General features: G+C 43.8%; 1 non-coding gene across 1 annotated transcript; it reads left to right on the top strand.

Annotated features, from left to right (window-relative positions):
- Window positions 1-7,131: 7,131 nt before the first annotated feature.
- Window positions 7,132-7,238, top strand: LOC118149820 (small nucleolar RNA U109). The gene has a single exon (XR_004737532.1). It is a non-coding gene; the product is annotated as a small nucleolar RNA U109 (small nucleolar RNA).
- Window positions 7,239-8,742: the final 1,504 nt, after the last annotated feature.

The following is an 8,742-nucleotide window of genomic DNA, read 5'->3' as shown; positions in this document are numbered from 1 at the left end:
ATCTGTATATCCCAACAATCAAAAGAGTCCCTGCCCATGGCTCAGTGGCAGACAAAAAACAGGGCCAAGGACAGCACTTCCTGCGCCCCCCCCCACCACCACTTTCTCGTTCAAGGGCACATGTCGGATTCCGATGTTTGGACTTGTTTCTCCTTCAAGCCATCAGAAGCTACTTCTTAATAGAAATATTTTGGATAATTCAATATATAAACAGATGTGTATGCAGGATTGCTGAGTGGCTGATCAATGTTTGGGAAAAGGAAAAGGGAGGCATTTTAATTTACTTAATCTCTTATTTTCCTTTGTTCTGAATAACTTTAGAGGGCTTGTTAACTCTTCCACATACTACCTTCCCCTTATTAACTCATTAAGACTGTGGTCACGCCAAGAATCTTTATTTTTTAACAGAGGCCCAAAGTCATGTGACAATTTAAGAAAACAGAATCAAAATCCAAAAAGACCAGAATTAGAATGGACTTCAGCAAAATGTCAGCTCCATACAATTTGGACTTTTGTGTGGTGGTGCACACCTGTGATCCCAGCTACTTGGAAGGCTGAGGTGGGAGGATTGCTTGAACCTGGGAGATGAAGGCTGCAGTGAGCCTTGATCATGCCACTGCACTCCAGCCTGGATGGCACCCAGCTGCTTGATAAACATTTATTGAATGAAATAATAATGATTTTTAATTGTATTTTGAAAATCCTTTCTGGACAGTTATTCACTGATCCTCACGATGGACAGAACAGATACCTGTATATCCCAATATCCAGAAGAGTCTCTGTGATGGTTAATACTGAGTGTCAACTTGACTGGATTGAAGGATACAAAGTATTGGTCCTGGGTGTGTCTGTGAGAGTGTTGCCAAAGGAGAGTGACACTGAGTCAGTGGGCTGGGAAGGCAGACCAGACCCACCCTCGATCTGGTGGGCACGATCTAATCTGCTGCCGGGGAATATAAAGCAGGCAGAAAAACGTGAAAAGGCAAAACCAGCTTAGCCTCTCAACCTACATCTTTCTCCCGTGCTGGATGCTTCCTGCCCTCAAACATAGGACTCCAAGTTCTTCAGTTTTGAGACTCAGACTGACTCTACTTGGTCCTCAAGCTTAAGGACAGCCTATTGTGGGACCCTGTGATCATGTAAATTAATTCTTAATAAATTCATAAATATACATATGTATCCTATTAGTTCTGTCCCTCTAGGGAACCCTGACCAATATAGTCCCCAGTATACACAAGACAAAACTGAGTTCAGAGAGATTAGGTGGCTTGCCAGGTCACATCACTAATGATAAGTATTACAAACTCTCTCCATGAAATTCTTCTCTCCAGCTGATAGGATGACACTGATGAGAAGAATGCAGGTATGAATGCAAAATAAACTACCAGAATAAATAACTTGATAGGGATAAGAAATTCTAGTATTTATCACTAGAGGAGGAGATTAGAGGCTCAAGGATTCCAGGGGACACACAAATTCCTCTCTCTCTCTAACTACTAACTTAAGTTATAATTCAAGCAGTCCTCAAGTGCCTGTTGATTACTAAAAAAAAAGCTCCCTCTTGGCTGGGTATAGTGGCTTATGCCTGTAATCCCAGCACTTCGGGAGGCCAAGGCTGGTGGATCACCTGAGGTCAAGAGTTTGAGACCAGCCTGCGCAACATGGTGAAACCCTGCCGCTACTAAAAATACAAAAATTAGCCGGGCATGGTGGCAAAATCCGAGATACTCAGGAGGATGAGGCAGGAGAATTGCTTGAAGCCAGGAGGTGGAGGCTGCAGTGAGCTGAGATGGTGTCACTGTGCTTCAGCCTGGGCAACAGAGTGAGACCCCATTTCAAAAATAAATAAATAAAATAAAATACAAATAGCTCCCACTTATTCCATGTCATTAAGTGCTAAGGGCTTTGTGCACGTTACTTCATTTCATTTTGCCTGGACTACTGCAATAGTTTCCTTAGTGCCCTTCCAATCTGTTTTCCCCACTACTGGTAGACTGCTCTTTTAATTTTTTTATTTTTTTATTTTTATTTTTTTTGTGGGGGGGAGGAAGGCAGGAAGGAAGGGAAGAAGGACGGTAGGGAGGAAGGAAGGGATGAAGGAAGGAAGGAAGGAAGGGAGGAAGCGGGGAGGGAGGGAGGGAGAGAGGGAAGGGAAGAAAGGAAATCAAGCAATGAAAGAGACATTGCCGACCTGGATCTAGAGGTTTACAAGTTGATTTCTTTTTTTTTTGAGAGAAGGAAAGAAAAAAAAAAAATAAGTAAAGGAGAGGAAGAAAGAGGAAGAGAAAGAAGGAGAGTAAATGGAAATATTGCTTTATTTTGAAAAAAATTGGGTATTAATAATGGCCAATCAATGTTTCATTTAAACTAATGGGTAGGTGTGATGTGGTATTGACAAGAATGTATATTTTGTGTATTTGAAGTGGAGAGCTCTATAAATATTTATTAAGTTTACTTGTTCTGGATCTGAGTTCGAGTCCTTGATATCCTTATTAATTTTCTGTCTCATTGAATCTAAGTCTCCTATCTGGGTGTTAGGATCGTTAGCTCTTGTTGTTGCATTGATCCTTTTACCACTATATCTTTGTTGCTTTAAAATCTATTTTATCCGATACAAGAATTGCAACTCCTGCTTTTTATTTATTTATTATTTATTTTTGCTCTCCATTTGGTTGGTAAATCTTTCTCCATCCCTTTGTTTTGAGTCTTTGTGTATCCTTGCATGTGAAACAGGTCTGGATGTAACATGCCGTTGGGTTTTGGCTGTGTCTTTTGATTGGGAATTTAGTCAATTTAAATTTAGGGTTACTGCCATTTGATGTTGACTGGCTGTTTTATCCATGTGTTGGTGTAAATTCTTCTTTATGTTGGTGCTCTTTACTTTTTGGTGTATTTTTAGAAAGGCTAATACTGGTTGTTTCTTTCTGTGTGTAATGCTTCTTTCAGAAGCTCTTGTAAAGCAGGCATGGTGGTAATAAAATCTCTGAGTTCTTGCTTGTTCATAAAAGATTTTATTTTTCCTTCAGTTGTGAAGCTTAGTTTGGCTGGATATGAAATTCTGGGCTGAAGGTTCTGTTCTTTGAGGATGTTGAATATTGGCCCCCACTCTCTTCTGGCCTGTAGAGTTTCTGCCGAGAGATCTGCTGTAAGTCTGATAGGCTTGCCTTTGTGGGTTATCCGACCTTTCTCTCTGGCTGCCCTTAGTATCCTCTCCTTCGTTTCAACCCTGGTGAATCTAACGATTATGTGCCTTGGGGTTGGTCTTCTTGAGGAATATCTTTGTGGTGTTCTCTGTATTACCTGGGGTTGAATGTTGACCTGCTTTGCTAGTTTAGGAAAATTTTCCTGAATAATATCCTGAAGGGTATTTTCCAGCTTGGATTCATTCTCTCCGTTGCATTCAGGTACACCTATGAAACGTAAATTTGGTCTTTTCACATAGTCCCACATTTCTTGGAGACTTTGCTCATTCCTTTTTATCCTTTTTTCTCTAATCTTTTCTTCACGTTTTATTTCATTAAGTTGGACTTTGACCTCTGATATCCCTTCTTCTGCTTGAACAATTCGAGTGTTTAAACCTGTGCATACTTCTCGGAGTTCCTGTATTGTATTCTTCAGTTCCATTAATTCACTCATACTCCTCTCTAAGTTGTCTATTCTCAATAGGATTTCATCAAGCCTTTTGTCAAAGTTCCTAGTTTCTTTACGTTGGGCTACAACATGGTCTTTTAACTCACCGAAGTTTGTTATTATCCATTCCTTGAAGAGTGATTCTGTCATCAGGAGGCACTCGTTCTCCATCAAGCCTTGTTCCATTGTTGATGTGGAACTGTGATCATCTTTAGAGGGAGAGGCGTTCTGATTTTGAGTATTCTCAGCTTTTTTACGCTGGTTTCTTCCCGTCATTGTAAATTTATCCTCCTCTCGTCTTTGAAGTTACCAACTTTCAGATTAGGTCTCTTGAGTGGACGTCCAGGTTGTTAGTTCCCAGGGCCAGAGCAGCGGCGTTAAAACTGATGGTGCTTTTCTGCCCAGGATTCTCCTGTCGGGCTTCCTTCTTGTTTCCGTAGTAGGCAACTCTGCCTTCCCGGGGCTCCAAACCTCGGTCAGAAGGGGAACCCGTCCCGTTTACTCTGCTCCGAGAGCTGCCGTGCCGAGGTGCCGGCGGAACCGCTGCGCCGACCACGAGAGTCACACTGGCGACCCGTGTGTTTCCACCACTGGGGGATCTTCTGCTCCGTGAGCGACCAGACTTTGTCTGAAAGTGTGGCGTCCTCTAGTTCTCCGCGCCTTCCCTGAGAGCTGCAATCCCGGGATGTTAGCGATCGGCCATCTTGGATCGTTCCCCCGACTGCTCTTTTAAAACTCCCAAATCTGGCCAGGAGAGGTGGCTCATACCTGCAATCCCAGAAGTTTGGGAGGATCTCCTGAAGTCAGGAGTTCAAGAGGCTGAGGCAGAAGTACTGCTTGAACTTGGGAGGCAGAGGCTGCAGTGAGCTGAGCGCCATTGCACTCTAGCCTGGGCAACAGAGCAAGACTCTGTCTCCAAATAAAAATCAATTTAGTTTTAATTCAGTCAGCAGTGGTGGCACCCATCTGCAGTCCCAGCTACTCGGGAGGCTGAGGTAGGAGGATTGCTGGAGCCCAGGAATTCGAGGTTTCATCATTACATTCTAGCTCAATATTGCTGCATGCTGGGGGCTGAGCACAGGACCAGTTTTTTGTTTAAAAAAAAATGAAGTTGTCAGCTGGGCATGGAGGTTCATACCTGCAATCCTAGCACTTTGGGAGGCCAAAGCCGGTGGATCATGAGGTCAAGAGATCAAGGCCATCCTGACCAACATGGTGAAACCCCATCTCTACTAAAAATACAAAAATTAGCCGGATGTGGCAGCATGCATCTGTAATTCCAGCCACTTGGGAGGCTGAGACAGGAGAATCACTTGAACTCGGGAGGTGGAGATTGCAGTGAGCCGAGATTGTGCCACTGCACTCCAGCCTGGTGACAGAGTGAGACTCCATCTAAAAAAAAAAAAAAGGAAGTTGTTGTCGCAGGGAGCAGTGCCTCTCACAGCTGTAATCCCAGCACTTTCGGAGGCGGAGGTGGGCAGACCACCTTAGGTCAGGAGTTTGAGACCAGCCCAGCCACATGGTGAAACAGTCTCCACTAAAAACACAAAAATTAGCCCTATGTGATGGCAGGTATCTGTAATACCAGCTACTCGGGAGGCTGAGGCAGGAGAATTCCTTGAACCCATGGGGTAGAGTTTGCAGTGAGCCGAAATCACCCCACTGCACTCCAGCCTGGGTGACAGAGCAAAACTCCCTCTCAAAAAACTTAAATTAAAAATTAAAAAGTCTGAATAGGAAACATTTGCCATCTTTTGTCTCTAAGGTTGGCCACCTGTGAGACATTCATAAGAATCTTAGTCTCCACAACCCCTTTTCTTTTTGTATCTTTTTTTTTTTTTTTTTTTTTTTTTTTTTTTGAGACAATGTCTTTCTCTGTTGCCCAGGCTGGAAGTGCAGTGGTGCGATCTTGGCTCACTGCAACCTCTGCCTCCCAGGTTCAAGTGATTATCCTGCCTCAGCCTACTGAGTAGCTGAGACTACGGGTGCGAGCTACCATGCCCAGCTAGTTTTTTGTATTTTTGGTAGAGATGGGGTTTCACCATGTTGGGCGGGATGGTCTCGGTCTACTGACCTCATGATCCACCTGTCTCAGCCTTCCAAAGTGCTGGGATTACAGGTGTGAGCCACCGTGCCCAGCCCACAACTCCTTTTCTTAACCCAGACATTCCTTTCTGTTGATTCCAAGTCTTTAGAATAATAACAACTCTTTTAACCAATTGCCAATTGAAAAAATCTTTGAATCCACCTGTAAACCCCTGCCTCTCGTTGTCCTGCCTTTCTGGACCAAACCAATGTATATCTCACACGTGTTGATTGACAGCTTATGTCCCTCTAAAATGTATAAAACCAAGCTGTAACCCAACCACTTTGAGTACATGTTCTCAGGACTTCCTGAGACCTTGCCTCCAGCCATGGTCACTCATATTTGGCTCAGAACAGACCTCTACATATTTTATAGTTTGCCTCTTTTTGTTGACATGTCCCAGCCTAGAATATTCTCTTTCAAATCCTTTTCTAAATAAGGCAAGTTTTTCAAGTGTCACATAAATGCTACATTCATTGATGTAGTAGGAAATAGCCATTTAACATGCTATTGTAGAAAACTATTCATTTTTATGAAAAAGATGTACACAATGAATATAAGAAATGGATGGATGGCTGGATAGCGTGATGGCTAGCTGGACGGATAGGTGATAAAGCAAATACACAGAAATGTCAATAAGAGAATCTAGGTTGTGGCGTACAGGTGCTCATTATACAATTCTTTCATTCTTTTGTGTCTTTGAAAATTTTTATAATAAAATGGTGTGAGCCATGGCTCACTTTGGGAGGCCAAGGTAAGCAGATCACTTGAGGTCAGGAGTTCAAGATCATCCTGGCCAACATGGTAAAATCTCATCTCTACTAAAACTACCATTTTTTTTTAAAAGAAATATTAAGTCAGGTGTGGTGGCTCACGCTGGTAATCCCAGCACTTTGGGAGGCCAAGGTGAGTAGATCACCTGAGGTTAGGAGCTCAAGACCAGCCTGGCCAATATGGTGAAACCCCATCTCTATTAAAAAATACAAAAATTAGCTGGGCGTGGTAGTGCGCTCCTGTGATCCCAGCTACTCGGGAGGCCGAGGCAGAAGAATCGCTTGAACCCGGGAGGTGGAGGTTGCAGTGAGCCAAGATCACACCACTGCATCCAGCCTGGGCGACAGAGCGAGACTCATTCTCAAAAAATAAAAAAAATAATAATAGCTGTGCATGGTGGCTCATGCCTGGAATCCTAGCACTTTGGGAGACCCAAACAAGCGGATCACTTGAGGTCAGGAGTTCAAGGCCAGCCTGGCCAACATGGTGAAAACCCATCTCTACGAAAAACTAAAAAAAATTAGCTGGGTGTGGTGGCAGGTGCCTATAATCCCAGCTGCTAGGAGGCTGAGGCAAGAGAATTGTTGGAATCCAGGAAGTGGAGGTTGCAGTGAACTGAGATCGGGCCATTACACTCCTGCCTAGATGACAGAGGGAGACTCCATCTCAAAAGAAGAAAAAAAAGGGATCCTCAGGGCTGCCAACCTTATAGTAGAAGCTGAGGTGGAAGTATATTTCTCCTACACAAAAGACCAAGAAAACAAAAAAGGAAAAAAATTTAAAGAAACAAAAAACAATTTCAGTCTTATCTGAGTTCTAGTTTTCCAGGGTATGATCCAGAACCTATGGATCAAACCCAGAAAGAACAACCTTGAGGTCTCCCTTTGGATCCCAGGGTGAGAAGAGAAAAGAGCCCACACAGAAAAATCCAGCAGCAATTCTGCATTAGGCGCTAACAGTTCTCCTGATTCCCAGTACCCCCTGCCCCATCTCCACCCTCCACTAATCTTCATTTTGTAGGTCCCTGTAGCAGCCTTGGCTTTCACACCCTCATACACAATAGTTTAGGACACCAAAGCCCATTTGCCTGCTCTCTTTGATAAAACAGTGAAAGCAAGACAAAACATCACCAGCAAAAGTCTTTAAAAATTTAAAGACTCTGATAAAGTCCTCCATTCCGCATCTGCCAGGGAAGGAAGGAAATGGCCTCTGGCAAGTCCCTCTGTTACTGCCCCCATCCCCACCCCGCAACACCTTTTCTACAAACATCCCCTTCTCTACTGGTCCTTAGCTGCCTGCTGGAGGGCACCAGATCCACTTCCCTGAGGAGTTGGAGGAAGGGGAAGCCCCCACTACCGCACTGTATAGTCACGGGGGTGAAACTAATGAGTCGGTGTTCTTCAAGCATTTGGAGGATCAAAGCCTGAGATCTGAGGCGTTGGCAAGAATACAGCACTTGCAGGCGTGGGTGGGCACAAGCCAAGAGGCCCGGATCACACAGGGCCAGGTGCTGTGCACAGTCGGGTTGGGCCCGCCTGCTGACAGACAGGTGTGAGGGCTGGTCCAAGAAGGTCAGGTCCCTAAGCTGATACTGCAGAAAAGGAAGAATTCTGAAACATTGTAATTAAATTAATACAGGAATTTGGGAAGGGGAGGGGAAGTAAAGGACAAGGAAGAAGAAAACAACAATCACTCATTATCTCTCCAGATGAAATTAACCTACGCTAGAAGTTTAGTTTATTTGTTCCTTGTCTCTTTCCTCTGTATAACTTTAACATTTAAAAACAATTATTTTATTTATTTATTTATTTTTTGCCTATCAGTTTGAGCTAGTGAGGTTGCTCAGGTTAGCCTTGAACTGATGACCTCGCCTTCGCGAGCGCCATGACCTCCGGCGGGAGCCATTTTGGACCCCATATTAATTTTTTTAAAAATTTTTTGAGATACAGTCTCACTCCATCACCCAGGCTGGAGTGCAGTGGAGCTATCTCAGCTTATTGCAACCTCTGCCTTTCAGATTCAAGCGAGTCTCCTGCCTCAGCCTCCCAAGCAGCTGAAATTACAGGCACATGCCACCAAGCCCAGCTAATTTTTGTATTTTTAGTAGATGGGGTTTCACCATGTTGGCCAGGCTGGTCTTGAACTCCTGATCTCAAGTGATCCACCTGTCTCAGCCTCCCAAAGTGCTGGGATTACAAGTGTGAGCCATCACACCCGGCCTAAATTTTTTTTTTTTTAATTTTTATTTTTGA

Source organism: Callithrix jacchus, chromosome 20 (genome assembly GCF_049354715.1).
Source record: "Callithrix jacchus isolate 240 chromosome 20, calJac240_pri, whole genome shotgun sequence".
NCBI lineage: Eukaryota > Metazoa > Chordata > Mammalia > Primates > Cebidae > Callithrix > Callithrix jacchus.
This window is presented reverse-complemented; position numbering and strand designations above follow the sequence as displayed.